Source organism: Tetrao urogallus (assembly GCF_951394365.1).
Source record: "Tetrao urogallus genome assembly, chromosome: 1".
Classification (NCBI taxonomy): Eukaryota; Metazoa; Chordata; class Aves; order Galliformes; family Phasianidae; genus Tetrao; species Tetrao urogallus.
Window position 1 is genome coordinate 5,564,219 of NC_136813.1, and position 26,535 is coordinate 5,590,753.

Genomic DNA, 26,535 nt, shown 5'->3' on the forward strand with positions numbered 1-26,535 from the left:
AGCACCTCAGCAGCAGTGAAACTGTCCTACTAAGATCAATGGTAGGACTACTAAGTAGTCACGGTTTTAGTAGACACAATAGCAAATAAATTCCTTTACAAAAAACTAAACAGGAGCAAAAAGTTAGCTTTGAAGTACCACCTTCCTGAAGCATGATAGGTTTATTATTAGGTAATAAACTGAAGATGAAGAAAAGTGTTATAGAAAAAAAATGAGATATCAATTCAATCTTAAACAGCAAATCACAGAATCACAGAAGGGCCCTCAAGAGATCATCAAGTCCAACCCCCTTGCTAAAGCAGGTGCCCTACAATAGGTCGCACAGGTAGGCATCCAAACAGGTCTTGAATATCTCCAGAGGAGACTCCACAGTATCTCTGAACAACCTGTTCCAGTGGCCCATCACCCTTACTGTACAGAAGTTCATCTGCATGTTAGTGCAACCAGGTCCTTTTCCACAGAGCTCCCCTCCCAACAGGTCATCCCTCTAACCTGTATTGATACATGTCATTATTACTCCCCAGGTGCAAGTCTCCACACTTGCTCTTGTTAAACTTTATCAGTTCTTCCCTGCCCTACTCTCCAGTCTATCCAGGTTTTGTTGAATGAAACCTTCTGATTTGCCAGCTACTCCTCCAAGCTTTACAACATCAGCAAACTTGCTGAGGATGGACTCCATCCCTTCACCCAGGTCATTGATAAAGGTGTTGAACAAGATTGGACCCAGCACCAATTCCTGGGGATTACTGCTAGTTACACATCTCCAACCACACTCTGCACTGCAGGTAACAACCATCTGAGCTCCGCCATTCAGCAAGTTCTCAGTCTATCTCACCATCCACTCATCTATCGCTTCTAAGTTTCATAGCAAGGATGCTGTGGGAGACAATGCCAAACACCTTGTTGAAGTCAAGGTATACAACATCCACTGCTTTCCTTCCATCTACCCAGCCAGTGATGACAAATCAGAGAAGATTAGCAGGAATGGCTATTGCTTATGAAGGGATCTGTGCAGGAATACATCTGCAGTCCCGTATTAAAGACTGCAGTTTAAAGAACTCAAGTTTTTCGTAAAAGAAATTATTATTAACTGTTTTTTGGCACAGAAAATATCCCCTGCTGGAAAAAAAAAAAAAAAAAAAAAAAAAAACTAGGAGTAGATTCAAAAGGTTTAGTGGAAACAGCTGGGAGAGAAGAATTAAGTTCTAATGGCAAGTTCCACTAAGTATCTTGTGTAACCTTTCCTATAATTTTCATGTATCATTTTGTAATTGGCTGCCTGTTGTTAAACACATCTTCAGGATTTCAACGTAATTCTTCTACAAAATCCACTTGCTAGTAACTATTTGAAGAAAGGAAGAACTTGTATTCATCAATACATTCAGCTTGAACAGTGAGAAAAGGGCAGTAAAGTTCAATTTACATTTAAGAAATCCAGACATATCTCCCTAGATGTATAAGGCACACCTAAATTTGAAATATTGTCAACAAAGATCTCATTTGTCCAGCCTTGAGATCTACAGAGCATACAGCTAACATGTACAGGAGTCATTTCCTTGCTTGTAGGCACTCTAGATGATCTATATCTCTTTAGACTACCAATATTAGAATAACTAAGAAGCTTCAACAGTCTGGGAAATGTTGCATAAGAACCATGGTAGACACAGATCCTTGAGCTCAATTACACATCTGAGGTCTTTGCTTGAGTGAAAATCATAGAATCATAGACCATAGAATGGCTTGGATTGGAAGGGACCTCAAGGATCATCAGGTTCTTACCTCCATGCTGCAGGCGGGGTTGCCAGTCGCTAGGTCAAGTACAAGAGCCTGTAGCCCAGAGCCCCATCAAACCTGGTCTTGGGCACTTCCAGGTGCAGAGCATTCACAGCCTTTCTGGGCAACCTGTTGCTATTCTCCTTGAATTTCTTCTGTTTTTCTTTCCACCTTCAGCTGGACAAGGGTGAGCATTTAAGAAATTCAAATTCCCAGTGTTAAGAGCAAAGCTGGGGAATCAGTTCTGGAGAATTATTTCTGTACAATTACATGCTGTGCAGCCACTTGTGAAAGTGTAAAGTCAGCTTAAAGCAGAAAAATTGATATGTCACTATCTATTGATAGTGGCCTAATAGAAGGCAAAGGACAAAAATCAGATTTATGTAAATGTTACTATTATCATCTCAGATACAAAGTGAAACTGACACAACTTCATATTTATTTCTATTTTTATATTTATACTGAGTAAAATACCTTTGTCCCATATGGTCCAGAAAGTGCAGCTAAAAATGACAAAAATCAGGTAGTATCTTCAAATCAAATACCCATTGATTATTCAGTTCATAAAAAGTTATTAATTAGCACAACTACACACAAAACTCATACTTCTTTCCATCTCAGTGAATTTAATATCAAAGCAATTAGATTGCAGATTACTCTTTTTTTTGTTAATTTTTTCAGTGATGAAATATTTAATTTATACCTCCCAAATGATGTGCAGTTTATCTCTCCAGGATACTTTGACTTCTTTTCTCACCTTGAAGAGTATATTACTTTATCAGTCGCCCACTGAAACAAAGAGGAATATAGGGCAGAGTTATTGCTATACACATCATAACTGTGTCCATTAATGTACAATATTCTGCAATACTTTTGGTAGTCAGCACTCTGAAAACATCATTCTCCAGAGAGGTGAAATTGACCACAATGTGAAACAGCAGAGTAAGGTCTAAATGTTATTTTGCTCCTTTTCATGGCACTCATTTTCTCTGTTAGTCTAATATTCCAGACAAGCATTCTCTTTTATTCTGAGAGTAAGAATGACGTAGCTACTAAAATTTCAGCACATTTATCTGTAAAATTTAGATCTAGTTATCCACTCAAGAACAAGGCAAGAAAAAACTATAATAGTATTCATAACAGCTGTTTGCATAAACCATTCTTTAAAATTCCAAATAATGCAGATTCTGTAACTTCTAATAACATTCTTGCAAACCATGGATGCCTCCGCAGGAGCAGCACTGTGAGGTGGAGCCATGTTGGAACATTGCTCAGAGAGTTGTGACCTGTGGGAAACCCACGTGGGATCAGTTGGGGAAGGACAGCATCTCGTGGGACAGAGACACAAGGAGCAGTGTGACGATGGAGGAGCAGCAGAGATGAAGCATTATGAGCTGGCCTCAACTCCCATTAACCATTCTTTCATGCTGCTCATGGGGTGGAGGTATGAGAGGATGGGTGAGGGAAAGGTGTAGTTTGATTTTAGTTCTCAGTGCTCCAGACTGTTATCAGTGAGCTAACATTTAATATCTCATAATAATACAATAATGAGATGTTACATTTAATATCCTTTACACTGGGTCTCTTTTGCCTGTGAAAGTTATCACTGAGTGATTTCTCCGACTTTATTTCAACCTGTTAGCCCTTTTCCACCCCATTTTCTCCCCTCTTCTCTTGAAGAGAGGAGTGAGTAAATAGTTGTGCTGGAGTTTAGCTGCCTATCCGAGTAAAACAACTATAGGATCTTATAGGTGCCTTCCAAACCAAGACATTCTATGATTCTGTGATTAGTCTGGTAACTGTTATTGGAATCACAGAGTGTTTGGGGTTGAAAAGGACCTCTGGATGCATCTGTTCCTATCCCAGATCCAGCAAGGACACCAGACCATGTCCAGCCAGCTTTTGGACAAGAAGGAGACTTCACGACCTCTCTGCACAATCTGTGACAGTGCCCAGTCACCTGCACAGTACAGGAGTGTCCCTGATGTTCAGGGATAACATCTTGTTTCCCATTTTCTACTCATGGTCTCTTGTGGGCATTGCTGGAAAGAGCAATGTTCTCAATGTACCCTTTGTTACAATTTCCCCAAGACTCCTCCAGGCTGAAGAAATCCAGCTCTTTCTGCTTTTCCTAGCAGGGGAGATGCTCTAGTTAACTGATGATTGTGGCCCTTTCCAATATGCTCAGATTTTCTTGTGCCCCAGAACTGGGTGTAGTACTCTGGGTATGACGTTACCAATGCCAAGTAGAGAGGAAGCATTTTGCTTCATTAACACTTAATTCAAGCTGAGATACACTATATAACATGATATTTTTCTCTAAAGCTCTTTTCTTAACAATACTCCTCTGCTTTATTACATTTCAGGGAAAGAATTTGGCTAAAAAATTTGCAGTTCTTGAATTATAATTTTAGTAACTGTATTCTCCTGTTTGTTATCCAAGTCAATAAACAAAAATGTTGGAAAATACTGGGAAAAAAAAAAACGCCCTAGAAACCATATAAGGTTCTATTATATTCCAAGAATATAATAGAATATATAATATATATATTATATATTATATATATATATATATTATAATAGAATATATAATATAATATATATATATATTATATAATATATATAATAAGAAGCTGCTTTTATCTGTTCACCTTAGTAGTTATATTTCTTTTACATTGCTCTAACTTAAAGCTGATAACATAGTATGAAGCAGAATCTACAACGTAAAATCATACTTTAGATTGTACCTATATGTAGATCTTGATTTGCAATTGCTACTTATTCTGAGACGGTCACCATCAGCTAGCTGTGCATTGGCAGCTGGCCTATAGAATGACAAAACTTCCCTAAAGTCCAAAAAATAATTTCTTTGTGTGCAAGAAATAAATATTCCTAATAGCTATCAGATTTCTTTGGATTTGGATCAAGAAATTAAAGATAGTGCCAGTTTCAAAACTGACTAACTACTTTAATTAATGCTTCCCCTGCACACAAATCTGATGCAGATGTGCTGGTCTTGAACTGTAATGTATATATGCAGAGGTGATACAACTGATCACCACTAAAAGTGAGATTTATATAAATTCTGTGCAACTGTTACTGAGTAGGTGGCATTAATTTGTCAGAAATGTCTGAAATGTCCTTTTAAAAGCCAATTAAATATCCTTTTGATATGTCCATTTAATTAGAAGCTGAAAATTGTTATCCTTAAACCATTGTGTGGAGCATATTGCATGCAGGGATTGGAATTTATTTGATAGGCTGCTCAATGTGTAGCTTCACTTCAAGGAACAAATCTACAGCACAGATAATTGGTGCCCTGCAGCTTTCCCCACTGAAAATCAATTGAATTTCCATTACATTTCAATTGTCTTGCAGTGGGAAACCTACAGAGTTTCATTGGTTGGTGTTTTTTTATTACCTTCTTCACTAGAGAATAAAAGTTTTTAATGCTTTTCCCTAGGTTATCTACTAGCAACATAAGAAAATAATCAATTCAAACAATCTGCTCTCCATGAAACTTGCTTCCCAAAAGTACAAGTAATCTCCTCCCATATTGTACTAATTTTCTCATACTTCTAAACCTGATGTCAGTCACCATGGTCTGAAATTATTTTTGCACTCGCTTATCAACTACCACTTCATCTGTAAATGTTTTTAAAGAATCAGAGAACGGCTGAAGTTGAAAGGGACTTCTAAGACCATCTGGTCCAATCCCTGCTCAAACAGGGTCACCCGGAGTAGAGCGTCCAGCATCACATCCAGGTGACTTTTGAAGATCTCCAAGAAGCAAGCTCCACAGCTTCTCTGGTCATCCTGTGCCACTGCTATAACACACCAGTAAAGAAGTGTTTCCTGATGTTCAGAGAGAATTTCTTATGCTCCAGGTTGTGCTCATCTCTCTTGTCCTGGTACTGGGCACTACTGGAAAGAGCCTGGCTCCATCCTCTTTATGTCCTCCCATAAAAAACAAACAAACAAACAAACAAAAAACAACAAAAAGAAAAGTCACTCAGAGCCTTTTTTCCAGTCTGAACAGTCCCAGCTCATTCTGCCTCTGCCCTTACGAGAAGTTCTCCAGGCCCTTGATCATCCTTGCAGCCCTTCCTTGGATTCTCTCCAATGTGCCCATGTCCCTCTTACAGGGCTCACTGCTGACTAATGTTCAACTCCCTGTTCACCAGGATGACCAAGTCCTTTCTGCAAAGCTGCTTTTTAGCTGGATGTGATCTTGCTGCTAAGAAGGCTAAGGGTACCTTGGACTGCATTAGGCAAAGTATTGTCAGCAGGTGCAGGAAAGTGATCCTTCCCCTCTACTCAATATTGGTGAGTCCAAGTGCTCCCGTGTCCAGTTCTGGGCCCACCAGTATGAAAGAGACCTGGACATACTGGAGAGAGTCCAGTAGAGGGACACCAAAATGATAAGGGACTGGAGCAGTCTCCTATGCTTACTCTGATATTGCTACATGAGCTCAGAAAAGAAAGCATTATTTCAAGCTGTAGTTAGGTGCAGAGCTGAAGAATCACACAAAAAAGTATGTAAACTTGACAGCAAAAATTCAAAAAATTTGGTTCTGAAACTTTCAGTTTATTTTTGATGTTCACTTGTTCAACATAGATTTGATACATAAAATCCTTCAATTTACATGAAATTCATAACCTTAGCTTTTTTCTAAGAAGCATTCTTTTTTAACTTGTTCACTGATTGAGTTTATTATCTGATGTGTCGCTGAATGTTGATATTTTAGGAGAATATAGACTTGCATTATTTACAATCTCTAAACAATTTTTACATTTCAAACAACACAGTCTTGAGAAGCTAGAAACCTTCTCAGCCCTTCTATGAAATACTGCTCAAAGTACTTGGGTACAAACACCTGTCAACCTACCATTGCTTTCCAATATAAAGAGACACTATCTGTGATTCTAAAAACTGTACGTAATATTTTCATGTTGAAAGCTGTTCTAAATTATTTTTTCCCATGTAATGCTGAATATTTTGAACAAACAACATTTGCTTCCATAAACTTCAGTTATGCGCCAAAATCCAAATTTAATTCACATAGTGTAACCAATGACATACTAATGGATGGTACATTAATATAACTATAGAAACAACATTACATTAATTAGAACTTTGTAACTGCTGCAATTAAGATATTCAGTGACAGCTGCCTTTCATGTCCCCTAGCTTCACCAAGAAATCTCTCAGCACTACTTACTTTGGAATCGTCAGCTGTGCGGATGCAGGAAGAGCCATCTGTTGGCATTTTTTAAATGTTAATTGACAGAGGTTCCAAACAATCTTCTAACAGTGAAAAAAAATAAAATAAAAAAAAATTAAAAAAATCTAAAGTGTCATTATTTAAAAAAAAAAATTTTTGAATCTGATTTTGGCAAAATTTATGTCATTAGTGCTCAAAAATGTATGCACCTTTGGCTTCAGATCTGAGCAATTTACTCTTTTAACTTTATAGTTCCCAATCTAGGATCAGAATAATGTTAGTGCTTTACTATGTGCAGACAAGGTACTTTGATGTTTCACCCTTGGTCACGTCAGGGAAGTATTTTACCCATTAGAGATACAGGCATCTACTGAATGTATACAAAGTTACTCTGTGGATACTTGTTCTTCCACTTCATCAAGATTTCTATTTCCTTACATCTGGGACTTCCATGGGTCCCAGATGAATTCATTCAGAGATCTTTTGGATACCAGCCTTACACTATCTCTCTGTCTTCTCTCTTACTTTAATATCTCCTTAACCAGGCTATTCTTTCACTTAGTAAAATGGGAAATGCAGAAAGTTTACAACACATAGAATCATAGAATCATAGAATCATAGAATCACCAAGGTTGGAAAAGACCTAAAAGATCATCCAGTCCAACCGTTCACCTATTCCCAATAGCTCCCACTAAACCATGTCCCTCAACACCTTTGCAATGTTACAATTTTTGCTTTCATATTCCAATTTTTTACTGATATCAATGGACTTTTGCAAGAATACTTGCTTTTCAGCACATCCCACATCCCCTCAAATGTTGTAGTAAACCTGCTTTAGCAGGGGGTTGGACTTAATGACCTCTAGATGTCCCTTCCAACACATATGATTCTGTGAATCTGTGAAATCTAGCTAGCATTTCTTTGTAACATTTCTCCTTCCTTCATGTTTACACCTTCTAAACAATCTGTTGCTGTTATCAGACCTGAAGAAATAATGAATTCATTGAATTACACATTTTTCCCTGTGTCAGCAAGCAGATGGCAAAATTCTCAAACTCATTCATCATTTGAAATTATACTGGAAGAGTCTTCACTTTGCTGTGTGAGTGCTACATGAATGACAGACATTCTGCGTATCCACATTATCAAGTAAGTTGAAGCCACAGTTAACTCCTGTGTATCAGCTCACTAGTCACTGACAGTATATCAATTTTCTGCAGAAATATTTTGCAGAGTAAACTAGCTCTCCCCTAGGTAAAATCATGGTTAGTTTTGTAATAGTTTATTTCAAGGACAACTTGCAAATGCCAAATATGGACAAGATGGCACTTGATTTACTACACCCTACCTGGAAGAAAATTCAAGGCTGTGTGGTTTAAGGCAGATGTGTCTGCAAACCTGTTAAGTTTACAATTTCAAGCAGAGTGAAAACAACTCTGCAACACTGCACCTTGAGTGAAAGCATTTAATATTGTAGCCAATAAGCCTCAAAGACAAGAATCTTTTCACTCATCCAGGGAAACATTCTGTTTAATTTGTCAGTGCAGCTCCTCAGGTGGAACAAGAACTACTTCCCTGGCTCATCCACTGGCAGTAAGTGGTTGGGACACGGCTGAAATCCTGGATAGAGGTCTAGGCAATGATATGCACTTTCGTTCTTCCAGAAACAAAAGAATTAGGGCAAACTCATACTTTCTAAGGTAAATTCTGAGTCACTACAGTTGGTTAAGACTGTGTCCAAAGATTTAGCAAAGTCTTTAGGAAAATTAATAAAATATAAATAAAACATAAAGAAATCACCATCAGGTAATACTACTACAGCTACTTTGCATGTCTAAGGATGTAGCAAATTGCTTGCAAATGTGATGCTATGGTGTTTATAGTAATCTCTGATTTCTAGCCTGGGCACTCTAGCAAAAGGTTTTTTAAGGAGGCTAGAAGCTAGAACTGAGAAGAGATCAATACTTCCCTGAGCCTATATTTTCAGTCTCAGCTCCTGTCCTGTAAACTCAAATCATAAATTGTGAAATAGTGAGGTTCTCAAAAAAGCATGAAGAAATTTCTTCACTCTAAAGTGAAGGCTCTAAAGTGATTAAGAGTAATATTTAATGACAATTATCAGAGCCTGTGATTGAGCATGAATCAACTGAAAAAAACTCCAGTTCTGATCATGATCAAATTAATTGAATCCTTCTCTTTTCTGTTAACATTCAATGTATCAACAGCATTGTATTCAAACATTGTATATACAGGAATGCAAAAATGTTTTAATCACCCCAATGATCTCTTTGGAAGTTAGAGACTTAAAAAATCATTTTAAAAAATTCCTAGAAATAAATCCTGTAACCTATGGCATGTATCTCTCATTAGCAGCATTACAAACACACACAAAAAACCATCGTAAAATTCCTTGCCTTTGTATCAAAATAGTAAATCGATAAACCACTGTGTTAAAAAGGAGAAAATTCGTCAGTGAAATTTATGTCAAAGAGTCAGAAATGTTTCCATCAAAACAAGCAATGAAATGAACATAACAAATATACCACAAGCTTTATGAGCTTCCATTTGCAACTGATTTATTCATGTTTAAAAATGGAGTTTTGCTATATAACTCCATTATGCCCTAAAAGGTATTGGTAAATCAACAATTTGCAGTAGTAATAAAAGCAAAGATTTTATCTATTTGAGAAACTTTTCTGATGAGTTTTAACATAGTTTTTAAACTTTTGGTTTTCACACTTTCTGCCCCTCTAAATTCTAAGTATCAGAAAAAGAAAATCAATGTCATTAATATATATATATATATATATTTTTTCCTGGTCAATAGCATAACAAGGAAAGAGAAGTGTAATTTAATGGGAAAATTCAGTGCCCAATCAATTAAAGGAATTCAGAAAAGTCTGAGCATAAATGTAAATTTATTAACACTAACACAATCTAATCATTAGATGTTGACCTGTCTGAGTATTTTTCTGCAGGATGGTTTGGGGTTTAAGCTTGGAAAGATTTATAAACAGCGCAAAAAAAAAAAAAAAAAAAAAAAAAAAAAAAGCTGGAAACTTCTTCCTGCTGAGAAATTCTTCCATACAGGAGAAAGAAATGCTTGTTTGATGAGGTTTTTAAATTCTATATTTTCACACACTTTAATGATGTTCTCAGAGGTCCAAATCTCCCTACCCTGTTTCCTTGCAGAAACTGGTTATCTTGGAACTGAACCTGAAAATAATATTCTCTAATTGTCCTCTTCTGACTTTGTTCCTCAGAGGAAACCTGAGGACATCAGCACTGATGAAAGAGATTAAATATGTTCAGTTTGACTTAGCATAGCAACTGTCAGGGATTCCAGGTTTTACTGTTGATATTAAACATATTCCAATGAAACAAGAAGGTGACAGTCATTGTCCTTGAGGGATTAACGGATACTTTCAGAATAATTATCCTTCCAATTCACAAGGGTGAAGAAAAAAAACATCTTTTAATCAAATAAGGAGAACATGATTCGTTATTTAATAGTGTTCTCTGTTGGTTTAGGACAAACTGCAATCTGTAATAATAAAAGACTACAATGTGAAATGCACCCAAGATCAGTGTAATCCAGAATCCTTGTTTTGACTGCAGCCAGAAGCAAGCAGTTAAATTTCCACAAAATGACCTAAAATAGAGAGCTGTTTGTCCCAGGAAAACTGCATTTAATCCCTTGTTCTCCAGTTCAGTGATACTTGCAAGTCTTATCCAATCATATCATTCCTCAGGGGAAGATGTAAGAGAGCGTATAGCTTTTACAACTCTCATACTCCAACATATAAGTTGAAAGGATATGAAGCATGGCAAGCTGAATTCCAGTTTCACTGTCAGTGAGATTAAAAACTCTTCAGGTACAAATGCATTTAGCTATATACAGTGCCTGCTAGAACAGTGATGGTATAATAGGAGCAAGCATGTACTATTAAAATGGTAACTAAAAAAGGGAGATAAACAGTTGTGATATCTGAGAACATACAATACTTTATAAAATAAACTATTGAAGTCTGGGAGGTAAAAACGTCACTCAGATCTGGTCAAAGATGTGAAGATAAAATTTTTTAAAAAAATTTTTGAAAAACAAAATGTTTTCATAGAAAGAAAATCTGGAAAAGAGCAAACAAATGCTACTCCAGGGAAAGATAACTGCTTTATTTCACTGTGTTTTATCTTATTATTTCAGCATTCTATGTGACTTACAAGAATGCTTTTCTATTGCCTTGCCTTTAGATAAGCCATAAGTCAAAAAGACATTCTTTACAAACATTTCTCTTATTTCTGTAAAACTGATACTCTGAGAAAATGTGTTGCCATTCTTCTTACAATGGAAAAGTCTTCTATTAGAAAATTTCATCAGCTTTACTTAATCTGTTTTTAATAATTGACACAAAACTGCTCTTTAGACTGAATTAAACCCTTACTTACTACACATTTTTATATTTTGCTTCTTTCTGCTTGTTTGTTTTAATTCTTTAACTATAATAGGGAACTTCTATGAGGAAAATCAGTAAACTATTTTTTCTAAATTGCTTGATGCATCTTCTGATTTTGAATTCAATTATTTGCTTTCCCCTTTTTTTTCTTTCTGAAATTCTTTGGTAAAAGTGACAAGAAATAAATACTGCACTTTTTCCTCAAGGCAGATGTTGTATACTTCTCAATGTGTTTGGGTCAGAGGTTTCAAGAGATTTCAGCTCTTTCCATCACAGAAAATCAAACTGCTTGAGTTTTCAGTAGTAAATGAACACACATGAATACTCAAAATGACAATTAGTGCTACAATTGCCATTCAAGTTAATTATGGTTGTCAAATAGTTAACACAAATCCAAAGGCCTTTCGGTTGAAAATCAGTAATCCTACTCCAGGCAGCTCAAAATTCTATGAATACGCAGATTGCACCGTAAGCTAAAGGTTTATTTTACAATTCAGGAAATGAATAGTGTATAGGAAGCTATGTTGTACTAGGGAGAGATGAGGAGGAACCTTTACTTGCTCCTAATTTAACATAGCCCCCGCTCAGCTCTGAATCCCTACCAACAATTGGGAGACGCAGAAAAATTAAGTACAGTTACTTTTGCTTCCCATTTTAAAGATACACCAATCATAGCTAATGCCCAAAAGAGAAAGTGTTTCCCCAATTAACTGGGCCTCCAACCCAATAATGAAGAAAGCAGAACCCATCCATTGTCGTGCTGAAGGGTTCAGAAAGTTCATAGCTCACATTTAGACACTAGTGCCTAACCACATTTAAAATTTTTTATCTCCATTTCTTTAGAGCTCAATTACTGTTGCTAAAGATGGGTTAAGTCTGATCTTAAATATATATTGGAATAAATGTATAATGATTGTAAGGTCTCTGGACACGGTGATAATGAAATCTGTAAAAATATGGAGTCCACATAAGTGACTCTTTGCTATTTTCTTTCCTAACCGAACTTCATTAATAAATATTAATGCTATTTTAATATTTAAATGTGTTCCACCATGTATTCCACATACTTTTTACTTTGGTACCTAAGCTTCCCATGAGAAATTACAACGAATTTCTAAAGACTTTCTCAGCATATCCTCTCAGACCAAGCAAACTATCATTATTTCCTATTTTACTCTTCCTTATTCTGATTTGGTAATAGTCATCTACACCATTCTGAATACAGGTGATTGACAGGTGATTCTCTCATTTAAAGGAATGCAGTTATCTGAATGATATTTTATAATTCTCTCTCACTGAACAGCAAGCTGCAAAATAGAAAAATATTTTTTTATGTATTCCTATAAAACTAACAACCTATTCCTTAGAATTTATAGATACTATTGATTTCTGGAAGCAGCTTTCACTAAACAACTCTTAAGACCTTTCACTTTACAGAATGACCTGAAAACAATTTTTTCTTATCAATTAGTTAGTTTCTAACAGTTTGAAAATTTTACTGCCTGTTTCTGTTTACTGTTTCTGAAGTATTATAAAAAATGCAAGGTCCCATTTCCATCTTGGCGTGAATATGTACATAGATAAAATAAATGTGTTCTTAGAAAATACTTTATCTGTGTTCATTATGTTACAGATATTTTTAACAAACGTTTATTTATTTGAATAAGTAATTATGATAGCCCAGCTGTTCAAGGATTTAGCCAAGAGTTTAATGTGGGGATAATGTTACAATAGTTTCTTTTCAATACATAAAAATTCTACTGTAACTGTCATTTGTTACTAAGCATTCTGAGTCTCTCCATTCTTTATAATTCCTATTGACACAGGTAGTCTACTACAGAAGAGAGTTAAATCTCCCACATATTGACAATATGAGATATATATTGCATACACACTCTTCCATCAACTGGAAGTAAGCACCTTCCTGATGCAACTATACAAGTAAATAACACAAGAAAATGCATAGAAACTAAATTTGGGAGATGACAGAATTATCCAGGAAACACATTTATTACACAAGATAGGTAGTAGCACTACTGAACTGCATGAAGTCTTCCTCTGCCTCCTTGCAAAGGACAGATGCATTCTTCCATAACTCCCTGAAAAATAATTCACAGATACTTGCAGTTCCCAAGTACTGAACAACTGTAATCCAAGAGTTCAACCCAACATACACAGAAATGAAAACTGCCTAAGCATGAGGAAAATATATCCAGAAATCTCAGAACAGAACAAAATAAAGAAAAATCTGACTTGAGATCCAGGATGAGGACGTATAGTCACAGGAAATTTGGCCAGAAAGTCCTGAATTAATACAAAATAAAAGAAGCGCAATGGCAAAGAGTAACAGACAAGTAAAAGAAATCAGCAGGCAATTTATCTGAACACATTAAAAACCTTTTTCCATGATGAAAGCTGATCATTATATACAGGTTTTGAAGATCTCAATTATCAGCAGTGAAGGAGAGCAAAATGACATAGTCATCATAGGTTTAAAGAATGGCTTAAGTTAGAAAAGACCTTAAAGTCCATCTAGCTCCAACCATCCTGCCATGGGTAAGGACTCTTTTGTACCTCCTCAATTTAGAGATAAGAATGTGATGTGGGACCACATCCACTCACTCCAGTCTGGTTGGATTAATCTACTAAGGTTCACTTTTTCTGTAAATAATCTAAAGAAAATGAGTACGAGCAGGATGCATAATACTGAATTGAAGCAGGGCAAATTGTTTTCAAAATACTGCAAGTAAAGCTGAAAGCAGAGGTAATGGATAATCTAGTGTAAAAACACAGTTTAGGGTAGATGTCCAAATGAAAACAGCCTGGTTGGGCTTCTAAAATATCTCCAAGACTGAGGATGTGTTTCATTTTTTTGTTAGAAAAAAATGTCATTTAAAGAAGATGCTCAGAATCAAATCAATGGTCATAAAGAATATACAAGTGAATAAGAGATTGAGTGAAATACACAGAACCTTAAGGCAGAGCTGGAAGCATCTGGGGAATTCTATGACTGAGCCTGCCCAAAACAGCACTATACCTATCTGTTCGCCATGAACCACCAGTGCTATATACTTAAAAAAACACAGAAAAGCAAAGGCTGAGATTCTAGTAGTAGCTCACATGTCATCTAGAACCAACGCAATCTGACAGTGAGCATCAGAGGATGAAAAAACAGCAATTTCTTACCTTGAAGAAGAGATGGAAGAAAAAATCAGGAAGCATGTGGTCTAAAATCCTAAAACCACCAGAAGTTTGTGACTTTCCTCAGGACTAGTAGCAAAGTACTAGGATTTAGCTTCAAGGGTAGATTTATCATGAGGGAACGTAACTAATGGTCCGTAGCACCTCTTTCATTATATATTCATATGTAGTATAGTGCATAACTTCTAGCAGAGCACTCACCATACAATCTTTTTGTCCTTATTACAGACAGCCTTCCTATGCATCTCTAAAATGATTAAATGCTATCTTTTTTTCAGGTGTCTCTACAGAAATCTATTAGTTCTTTTTCAGGACACCAAGGGATATAAGAAAACAGTTATTTCTTTTAGGTCTGAATATATCAGATAGAACTTGTTATTTATCTGTAGATTTTGCTTATGTGACCGTAGAGGGAAAAACAGTCTCATTTCAGAGAGCTTTTACTGAACTGAATTATTTTTAGCCTTAAAAAAACAAATAAACAAAACACACATACACTCAAAAACAACTAGTTACTGACAGGAGTATCAGGAAAAATAAAATTTAAGTAATTAAATAAATGCTTAAGGAAACATCGTTTCACAGAATCATGGAATCATAGAATTGTAGGGGTTGGAAGACACCTCTGGAGACCATCTAGTCCAATCCCTCTGCTAAAGCAGGGTCTCTAGTGTATTTTACAAATGCATCTAAGCAGGTTTTGAATATCTTCAGAGAAGGAAATATTTTCCTTCACCAGGTTCAACTTAAGCCCAACTTTTATTCTCCCTCTTCCAAGCTTAAACTTTCTTCTTTTTTTGCTGTGAGTTGCATTCGACACAACTCAACCCTTTTGGTGATATGGTGGCTTGTGCAGGAGGTTATGATCAAGTGAATAATGGTTTCTTTCTGTTGATCTCTAGTTCTTCGCAACTTTCCTCTGCTCTGTCTTGTGCTGTCATGGTTTTCCTCTTCTAATTCTGCTTCTCAATGTTCCATTCCCAGCATGGGTTACCCAAGGCTCGAAGCTGTCCCTTCCTGGGAAGATGCAGGCTTTTCCAACATACCAAAATGCTGTCTTCGTGTGGAATGAGTCCTGTTTTGACCAGTGCTTGACATAGAGCATATAAATACTGTCATTTAGAGATTAATGATAACAAAAACTGAAACCAAAACCCTGTTTCCTTCTCCCAAGTCACAAAAATAAAATAAAATAAAAATAAAAGAGTCTGAACATAAGCAGAATAGTAATCCAAGGCTGAAGTGAATCCAGAACAAGGCAAGGCTTTAATCACCTCCAAAAATATCTGAACCCTCAAGAATGTATATAAGAAGCTAAACAAGAAGCTACTCTTCTCATACATATTATTCCGTGCCTGGTTACTCTGTTATTTCATATAATTTGACAATGAATCAACATATCTTACATGATGTGCCTACTCAAAGGGAGGATGAATGGTTACCAGTCCTTTCAGTCTCAATATGTCTTTATGAAACTTAAAAGACTGAGTGGTACAGACAAATTAGAGCTTCTGCTGATATTTTATTATTTATATTCAAGTACAACATTCCAAATAACGGGCCACATTATTGTTGTTTGGGTATTGTGTTGCCAGTGCAATTCACTGGGACCAATTTCATTTTCACTCAGTTTTCACTTTTGCTGGAGTACTTCACTGACTTCAGAAGCGATGATGTCTCACATAGACAAGAAACGAGATTTATGCCTTTGGGTTCCTACTCCAGATGATTTGCAGTACTGAGGAGATAGAAAAGTAGAGAAAAATCTGTTCTAAGAAAACTCCTGGGAGGCCTAGTGTAAGAGTGATTGAGTCACACTGCTTGGTTCTACATAGTGGGAAGTTAGCAGATCTAACTCCCTAATCTAATATATTAAATTCCTGGAGCATTGGAAATAAATAAGGAACAGTACTACTTTGACACACTCACAACTTCAGCTAACCAGAAGCTGGGTAGAAGAGTGCCACTGGAGGCTGAGCCCATCATTGATAGATCTTGAAATACAGAGAAATTTCAAAATACAACCATGGATTAAAAATTCTTTAAAGAGCAGGTAGATTCTTAGCGGTCTTTTGTTCTTCTGGGAATTGGAGTGAGTCAATAAAATGCATTTATAATTCAGGTACCTTGAGTACGAGTCATATTTTCTCTTACTCTACCAATTTTTGCTCAATTTTTAATAACTCGTTGGACTTTGATCAATTTCAAGGTCATTCCTCTCAAATAGTCTGAACATTTTGCCACCAGCTTTTCTGGGCATCATTATATTAGCCTCAGAAACAGCACATGAAATGCTAAGTATCATTCAAATATTCAGGATCTTGTGCATTCAGAATGATTTGTGTCGGATTAAATTGCTCTCCCAGAGAGAGAACCATTAGAAAAGGTCGTGTTCATGTGACTTTTCTAACTCCTGGCACTTTTGAGCTACATTCCTCTGCAGTTTCTGTGACATTGAGTATGAGACACAAAGGAAGAATGTGCAGGTTCACTTAGTATAATGCTAGAAGACATCAAATACCACATTTAAGTGGCATCCAGAAACAGTTTGAACTAAGCAGCTTGATGCCATTCAGCAAGGAGTACACATGGCCAGGGAATGAAAGAGAAGAGCTTTTCAGATCTTTACTCCTTCTGCTACTATAGAAGACTTCATGAAATTCTAAAATGAACTTTGAGTATAGTTCTAAGAGTTGTTTTGACAAAGAGTTAACTTCCTTGCAAAAGTCAACGTTAAAAAAAATATAATAGGAACTCACTGTGGAGTGTGACTCCAGTATTTTGAACAACTTGCACATGACATAAAGTCTGTCAGAGAAGTCCTGCACTGTAAGTAGTAACCCTATTGCTGACATAATCATGGTGTTGAGTGTATGAGTCCAGTGAAATCCCACATAGAACTATATGTAAACATAATCTGCTTCCTCTCTCCCAGATGGGTATGTACAGAAAGCAAGCTAGGAAGCAGGTCAGAATAGAGTAGTGTTGTGTGTGTCAGCAAATTCTCCGTACCCAATTATCAGAAGATTAGAAACTTCAGATGCTCTTATACGTGGAACTTTATCTCAGTCATGACATGACCCTCTTATAACACTGTATTTTTATTGACCCAGTAGCATAGATGACAGTAAAGATCAAACACCAAGTAAAGGAAGGGCAGATCAAAGTGAATTTGCATTCAGTTTCTTCGCTGTTAATATAGGAATGTCATGGTATCCTGGGCTGCATCAAAAGAAGCATGGCCAGCAAGTCAAGGGAGGTTATTCTGCCCCTCAGCTCTGTGTGTGAGACCTCACCTGGAACGCTGTGTCCAAAGGTAGAGTCCCCAGTACAGGAGAGACATAGATCTGTTGGAGCATATCCAGAGGAGGGCCATAAAAATGACTCAAGGGATGGGACAGCTCTGCTATGAGGACAGTCTGAGAGAGCTGAGGCTGTTCAGCTTGGAGAAGAGAAGGCTCTGGGGAGACCTGATAGCTCTCTTTCAGTATCTACAGGAAAGAAGGGGACAGACTCTTTAGCAGGGTCTGTTCTGATAGGAAAAAGGGAAAAGGTTTCAATCTAAAAGAGGGGAGATGTAGACTGGATATAAGGAAAAATGTTTAACAATAAAGTTAGCGAAGCACTGGCACAGGTTGCCCATAGAGGTGGTGGAAGTGCCATCCTTAGAGACATTCAAGGTTAGGGTGGACAAAGCTCTATGTACCCTGATCTAGCTGTAGATCACAGAATAATAGAATGTTTTACATTGGAAGATATATTCAAGACCATCCACCTCCAAATCCCTTCCATAGGCTGGTTGCTATCCACCAGCTCAAACTGTTCAGGACCCCATCCCATCTGGTCTTGACTGCCTCCAGGGATAGGGCATCCACACCTTCTTTGGGCAACCCATTCAAACGTCTCATCACCTACTGAGTAAATAATTTTTCCCTAACATCTAACCTAAATTTCCCCTCTCTTAAAGTTTAAAGCAATTCCTCATTGAAGGTGTCCATGTTCATTGCAGAGAAATTGGACTAGATGACCTTTAAAAGTCCCTTCAAACTCAGACAATTCTACAAAGGTTCACAGGACAGCCACTAAATATCACAATCTCTGATATTTCTTTCAGATCATCTGATTTTTATTTTCTGATTCTAAACAGTATGATTTCATTCAGGACAAGAAATGAATTGGATGCAATATCCACCTTCTGGTTTCTAGATAACTCACAGAAAATAATCTGGCAAGTTTTCCACGCTTTTCAGATGACAGAGAAACAATTGATTAAGAATCCATTCATTTTTTGTGTGCTTTTCAAATGTATACTCCGTAACCATGGTTACATTCTTATCAATCTTTCTCTAGTACTATTCAGATTTCTAGTAGAATATGTCCAATTTGACTTATTCAGAGCTGTGCTTCTCACAAGAACCAAGGAGATCTGAGCCTAAAAGCTCAATGCTCTAGTATTTCAAAATAAAATGCCTCAGTGAATTGTGCCTACTTTCGTCTCAAGGATATGCATTCTGCCTCAAAGACATAGAAAAGGAAATTAATGCACTGCCATGATTTCCAGCATCTTTGTCCATTAATTAGGGTTGCTGACAAATTAAATACCTTGCTAAGAAATATAGTACAAAGCTCTTCCTAAAATAAATCTCTTCCCCCCCCCCCCCCCCCCCCCCCCCACACACACACACACATAGTGATGCATTGCTTTATTGACCAAAATGTGTTACACTCAGCCTAACAAAGCCTAACTGTTTTCTTCAGGACACAGAGTTCTGGCAAACATTCAAAGAAAATTAACTCCATGTTCAGAATTTCCCTCACGCTTAGTGGTTCATTTGCTCTTCAGAACATCCTTTTCATACATTTTTCTTTCATCTCTCCCCAATTAACCCCAGAAGAGGGAAATTAAGTTCAATGAACTAATGAATTGAACCTCACAATTCCACATAATCCTGAAGTTCCCATTTGAGAGTATCAATTTTATGCTTTATCTATAGATAGATATCACTATCCTCAGTAGTGCAATAACTTCATACTTCTGTTTTTTGAAGACAAATTGTGTTAAGAAAGTGAAAGATCCAGGAAATAATTTGGTTGCTTAGCATTGAACACAAGTACCCAAATTCAGATTATTGTTGAAATTATGAGGCTGAAAATCTTGAGAGAATCTTAAGCAGTTCTTAAGCATGGATGCATTAGAACTCAGAAGGAGACTCCAGGTTTAGCTTAATATTTCTATTAGTTTTCAAAATACTATTTATGCTCTTACTCAGAAATACTTCATTATTGCTCTTGTTGATCGAGTTGCTTGTCTTCTCTTACCTAAACTAAGGATTAGGAAACAAAACTACTTATTCCAGTTCCGCAAAAAGAACTATTTAAAATATATGGTCTATAAATCACATCTTGCTAGGAACAGGTTATTCAGCAGTGTGATGCTTGAAGTCCCTTTCAGCCCAAGCCATTCTATAATTCTATGATCCTATGATCTGCTTTTTTTGGAAATAACATATGATATGTCATGCTATCTTTCCACTCATTAAACAGCAATTTATTTTTGCAGACTGCTATGGAAAAACTGCTTTTAAATGTTTTCTTTACATGACAATTTTGCAAATATTTGTCTATACAGGGAAAATAGGAAGACAGCCATTCCATTAATGGTGATATTAATGTATTTTGTGCTAAGCAATATATACTTAACATTTTTCAGCGATCTGTAGTAGACAAGAACCTACCACAAACATTCCAGGAGTAATTTATGCACATACTTAAATAATCAAATGTTTGAATCAGAAATCCCTGAAAGATGATGTTTTCTCCCTCCGTCTATACTGCTGGTAACTGCCTTCTGTTTAACAGTGTAACATCCTCTTCTATTAATTGTATCAAAGTTTCCAATGTAAGCCCAAAATGTTGTCCTTGTATTAAGAGCAAGATACAGCAAATGCTGTGTGTATTAGTACAATCCATAGCATAAATAGTATGCTTTCATTTAAATTGAAAGATTATGGAACATCTGAGGTTGGAAGACACCTCTGGATTTATCCAGACAAATTCTGTTCCATCAGGGACACCCAGAGCAGGATGCCCAGCACTTTGGTGCTCCTCCAAAAAAGAGATTATCACTCAAAATTTTGATGTACTAATCAGAGATAATTATCTAATACATAAGGCTCCTTAAACAACCTTAGAAAAATCTTAACAATGTACACGTTATAGGTATGGGATGTACCAGAGAGCTTGGCTATGCAGCTATTACACTAAAGCAGAAACGACAGTATGCTTACACATACCCATTCATTGCTTATGAAACTCCAGCAGAGTGGATCTCCAAAAGAGATCCCCCCCCCACACTTGTAGTCAGCGATTAAATGGGATCTAGGAGAGATGGAGCCAGGCTCCTCCCCTTCCAGCCTTCACCTGTGCTCCCATGGCTGCCTCATTGCTCGCCTCAGGTGATCAATCAGAGGTTCAGGCCGTGACTCAGCAGTTCCCATACACAAGAATAACTGATTTGAATAGATAACTATTTAAGTGCAAAAATGTGTTTTATTTCTAGCGTAACCATAGGAGCAGTGAATCATTAAAATAAATAGATCTAGCATTCTGTTCTTGTCTCCGTAGTCTACAGAACTGTACATACAGTGGAGACGTGATGACACTGAATGGTAGTTTTTGCTGTGAATATGTCAGTACAGTTGAAAGTAATGTTTTAAGTTGACTTAAAATGATTGACAGTCTTTATCCAAATTGAGTTGTTAATTTCATCAAGATTGCAAATGAATTATACATTTCCACCTGCATAAATTCTAGTTTTCTTATGCCTCAAACATCTCCATAATATTTTTAGAAGCACTGTTAAAAACCCATAAATGGCTGATTAAGTATAGTTTCTTCTATTGGGGATAATAACTGTTGATAAGGACAGTAAAAATTTGGGGGAATCTGAGAACAAATCTCCATTTTACAGATATCACGGTCGAGATAAGGTCTCTGTTATAATGAATAATAAAGTCATTATAACAAATGTCTTTACAAAAATAGAAAATATCTCAAGGTGAAGAAACAGAGAATTTACTGTATTTATTGAGTGAAAAATTTTGAGATATAAACCATATTTTATAACCCTTTCAAATGGAGAAGAATCCTTCTAGAGTTGTGGCATGGTGCTAATGTTGTGACAGCTGAGTTATTTAAATATCTTTTCTAAGAAACAAAACTGATTCTGAAATTCTTGAACCCTGAGCAAAAACATGAATCAGTTCTTTAAAATAATAGAATCACAGAATCATAGAATGGCCTGGGTTGAAAAGAACATCAAAGATCATCTAGTTTCAATCCTTCTACTATGTGCAGGGTCACCAACCACCAGACCAGGCTGCCCTGAGCCACATCCAGCCTGGTCTTGTATGCCTCCAGGGATGGGGCATCCACAGCTTCCTTGGGCAACCTGTTCCAGTGTGTCACCACACTTTCTGTGAAAATGCTTCATAACTATTCTTTTTTTTGAGAGCTATGGTCCTAAAAATGGTTCTAGCAATTAGAGGTAAGAATATTCATTGACTTTTTTTTCTTAGTTTTAAGCAGTTTGAATTACAGTTTTGATAAATGCCCTACGAAATTATTTAAAAATTGGTCACTTAAATTATTGGTTCACCATAGTAGTATCTAAGTAATTAAGTCTAAAATAGAATATAACTGGAATCCATAATACACCACTGTATTGAAATGTAAAAATAGTAGGCAATATATAAAATACTTAAGAGGATATATTAATTTTTAAAATCAAGAGAATAACCATATCTGAAATTTTATTTGTGTTGTAAAACCAAGTTACATCTCATTAGTAATACATGTTAAGTCTATGGTTTATCTACAGAGTATTAAAACGATGCAGAGAAACTAAACTTCTGAAAGTTACTATGAGCAATAAATCTAATTTGTCTGTGAAAATCTGAGTGAAACTAGCAAAGAGGAAAGATGATATCACTGAAATAATTCTTAGAGTAAGAGAAACCTGAAAGAACATCTGGTTTTTCAGTTAAACCAGAATTGATGAGAATCCCAGGTGGACGGGATATTACTAATCGGAAGGGCTTCAAATGGAAAGTTTTGTAACCATAGAAGTCATCATCTGCAGTGAAAGACTAAAGAAGCCCACTCCAAAAGAAGTGTAAGAGACAACCTGTTTAAGGTCTGCATTTGTCTAGGAATATGTTTTTTTAATTGCTGTTTTCAAACCATCATTACAATTTAACCATGAAAAAACTGCCGTGACTCAAAAAGGATCCTACTCTAATTTGAAATGTATCAAAAAATTGGTTATATCTCAAAATTTTCATGCAATAAATGTAGCAGATGTAGCATCATGGCAGAGAACACTCAGGAGAAAGGGGCAAGGAGAACAGTTCGAAAAAGGCTGGGGAACCTTACTGTGAGAAGAAGCCAGTCCATACCGTACCCTACCATACAAGATGTCATATTAGCTTTAATATGATGTCAATTATAATCCTTCCTTTTTGTTCTAACATCTACAAATATAAACTCATCTGATTGATTTTCACATTTATTTTTCAGTATCGTGCACTTTTTTTTTCCTAGAAAAATCCCGTTTTTAGAAGTTCTACATCCTAATTTTACTCTCATAATTATTCCCTCTAAATCTTAAATGTTCCAGCCATTTGCAAATACAAAAATGAAACTATTTTTGGAGATTCTTCACAAGGGGGAATTTAAAATCCTTCAAATAACATTCCCTGTATTAATACAAATTTGAAACTCTAGTAATGAGAGTGAAAGACAAAACACACAAACTAAAATGGTAGTCAGGACAAATCTAACACTGATACTGAAATTCGCGCTTAAGTGCTAAAATGAGGGCTAAAGTCAGCATTTTTTAAAGGTAACTAGACTGTATCACAACATTTTGTAGCAAAACTGAAATCATGTACTCACTGAATCATAGAAATAGAAGAGTTCATTTGAAACTGTTTTGGAAAGCCATCCCACCTGAATGATGTGTATAGATGTGAGTTTTTGGAAAATTCCAAGATTCACCAGGGAAAAACTAAATAATTCAATTTTAACCTGCACTTTTTTCTTCAATCTATGGGAAGATGGAGCACTTTGCAAATAATAATAACGAAAAAACACAGGACTATGAAAGCAAAATTTTCCTTTGTATTCATAAATATGGATTGAAGGGCAAAAAGAAGCATGTTTTCAAAACTGCTAAATGAATTTCTTTCTTTGCAACTCACCCATAAAAATGTGCCCATAGTTCCCATAGTTATCTACAAAAGGGTACTCATGGGTGTTTTCAAAATATTTAGGAATGTTCAGAATATTCTACTCAAGGATGAATTAATTACTTCCACTTTAAAACTAACATTTCAGGGACAATGTGTCGTTTAAAAAAAAAAAATTATCACTTCAAGTCAATGTCACTGTAATGTCTTTAAGGGTTCAAGATTATTTCTTAATCTTGTCCTGGTCTTGCAAAATGAAACATACATAAAAGTGAACAGGCATACCTGAAATACTACCAATTAACAGAGAACACCTTTTCCAAATGGGGAATGTTACCAATTCATAATTCTTAAGTTAATATAGACTTTATATTAATTGTTTCAAGGAAGTACTATATTGCCTGAAATATAGAATGTACTTTGAACTGTTGTTTCTTTGACCAGTCGTGACTGTAATATGCAATAATCTCTAATATTTACTCATAATGAGTACAATTTGATAATATACTTTAGCTGTGCAATGCCATATCTTAATGGTTGTTGCCTTTATGGAACTGCTCCAAATTTCATTTTAAATAGTGCAGAATAGAGAGAATTTCTCACGATGTAAAAGTGCAGGAGTCAATAACCCACTTGGTGGTTTTTTTGCTTGTTTTTCTTTTTTGTTGTTTGTTTTGATTTGGTTTGGTTTGGTTACTTAAAAAAAATAGCATTTGCTAGGAAGATTGCCTTACTGGTCTCAATAGATCATTGGAATATGGATTCCAGCTTAAATTAAAGAGGTATTTCTTTAAAAACATATTAGTTCACCAAACTCTAAAATAAATTCCCTGTGAGCAGTGAAGAACCTGGCAAAGTGCAGAAGATGACTTGAAAATAATTAGCCTTTTCTTTGCACACAGTTTATTGTGTTAGGCTATATTTCTTAATGTCTTTCTCATTCAAATGAGAACAGATCTTGCAGATATTAGTGAGCAGCTTAATCTTGACCTTGTTGAGAACTGGATGTTCACAGGCCAATATCACGTCTTGTTTTCTTATCCCTTTACAAGATTTGTTGCTTTTCTCTGGACACAGTCAAGTAACTCCATACCATTCTCTTAGTGAAGAGCAGGGACACTTCCCACTAGAGCAGGTTGCTCAAAGACCCAACCAGTCTAGCCTTGAATACTTCCTGGAATGGAGTATCCACAGCTTCTCTGGGCAACCTGTACCTGTCCCTCACCACCTTTGTAGTGAAATTGTTTGGGTTTTTTTTTCTGATATCTTAGGTAAATCTAACTTCTTTTACCTCAAAACTTTTACCTCTTATCGCTATTTTTATCAGTTCCCTGATAAAAATTCCCTTTTGTATGTATAAAGTCTCCCCAAGGTATTCTTTTCTCCAGACTGAACAACTCCAATTCTCGCAGCTTCTGTTCACAGGAGAGGTGCTCCAGTCCTCTGGACCATCCTTGTGGTCTCCTCTGAATTTTCTCCAACAGACTCATGTTCATTTCTCATTGGGAGACCCCAGAGCAGAGTGCAATACTCTTGGTGAACCTAGGAATTAAATGTTGCTATTAAGTCCTACTGTGAATCTGAAACCCACAGCCTGCACCCACTTTTTGTCATTGGACTTCTTGTTAGTATGTTATCCTTTTCTTCATCCTGAAAGACTTCCCAGCAGAAAGACAACAGGTGAGGTGGGATTCCTCCTTAGAAAATATTTCCTTTTAGAAGTTTTCCTGTTATTTTTTTTTTTAATTTTCATATCAATGAACATGGTTCTGCATTTTTCAGTCTTGTCATTTAAATATCAATCAGTTCCAAATGGAATTGCCTAATGTGCAAGAGATATGCTGTATTATGTTAATTCATGACACGATTCAGTAGGTAGATATATGCTAATACAACATCACTACTGATTATTTGCTAAGATATTCCAGTATAATACATTTAGTACATAAACAACCACTGTCATTATATATCAAATTGGCAAGATTTCACCAATTTGGTCAAGAAAAGTGAACAAAGTTATTTAAAGATTAGGCTTTTTAAGACTAAATTAAATGATTTTGCAGTATTACTCTATGACCATCATACAGAACATAGTCATTCACTTCTTCCAAGCAGCTTTTCATTTCTTCCAAGCATTGTTTGGTTATGCATGTAGTTGCATATCACTGTGGTTATGGGACAAAAAACATCCACATTCTGAATTAGCTTGTTCAGCAAATCTAAGTTAAACTTAAAAACATTGACAGAGATACATACAGTGATCATCTTGAAATATTCTCCTTTATTTAGCTTCTGGAACCTAACACCCTAAAACCTTGCTAGCACACTCCAAGGAACAATTTCAACTCAAAGCAACACTTGTATTTCATTCAAAATTCATTTACAAGCGATACTATTCACTTGCATGAAACAGCTCAGCAACCAAAGTACTCAGCCTGGAACCTTATTATGTTTTGGGTCCATCTTCTTCTCAGTTTAATAAGATCCACATGTACTTCCTCCTTTTGTCCACCAGTATCCAAAACTTCTAAAGAAGTGCAACTCTAAGAAAAAAAAAATACAAGGCTTGTGATCGTGACAAAGAGTACAAAGTGCACAACAAAACTTAAAAATACCATAGGGAATCAAGTCAAA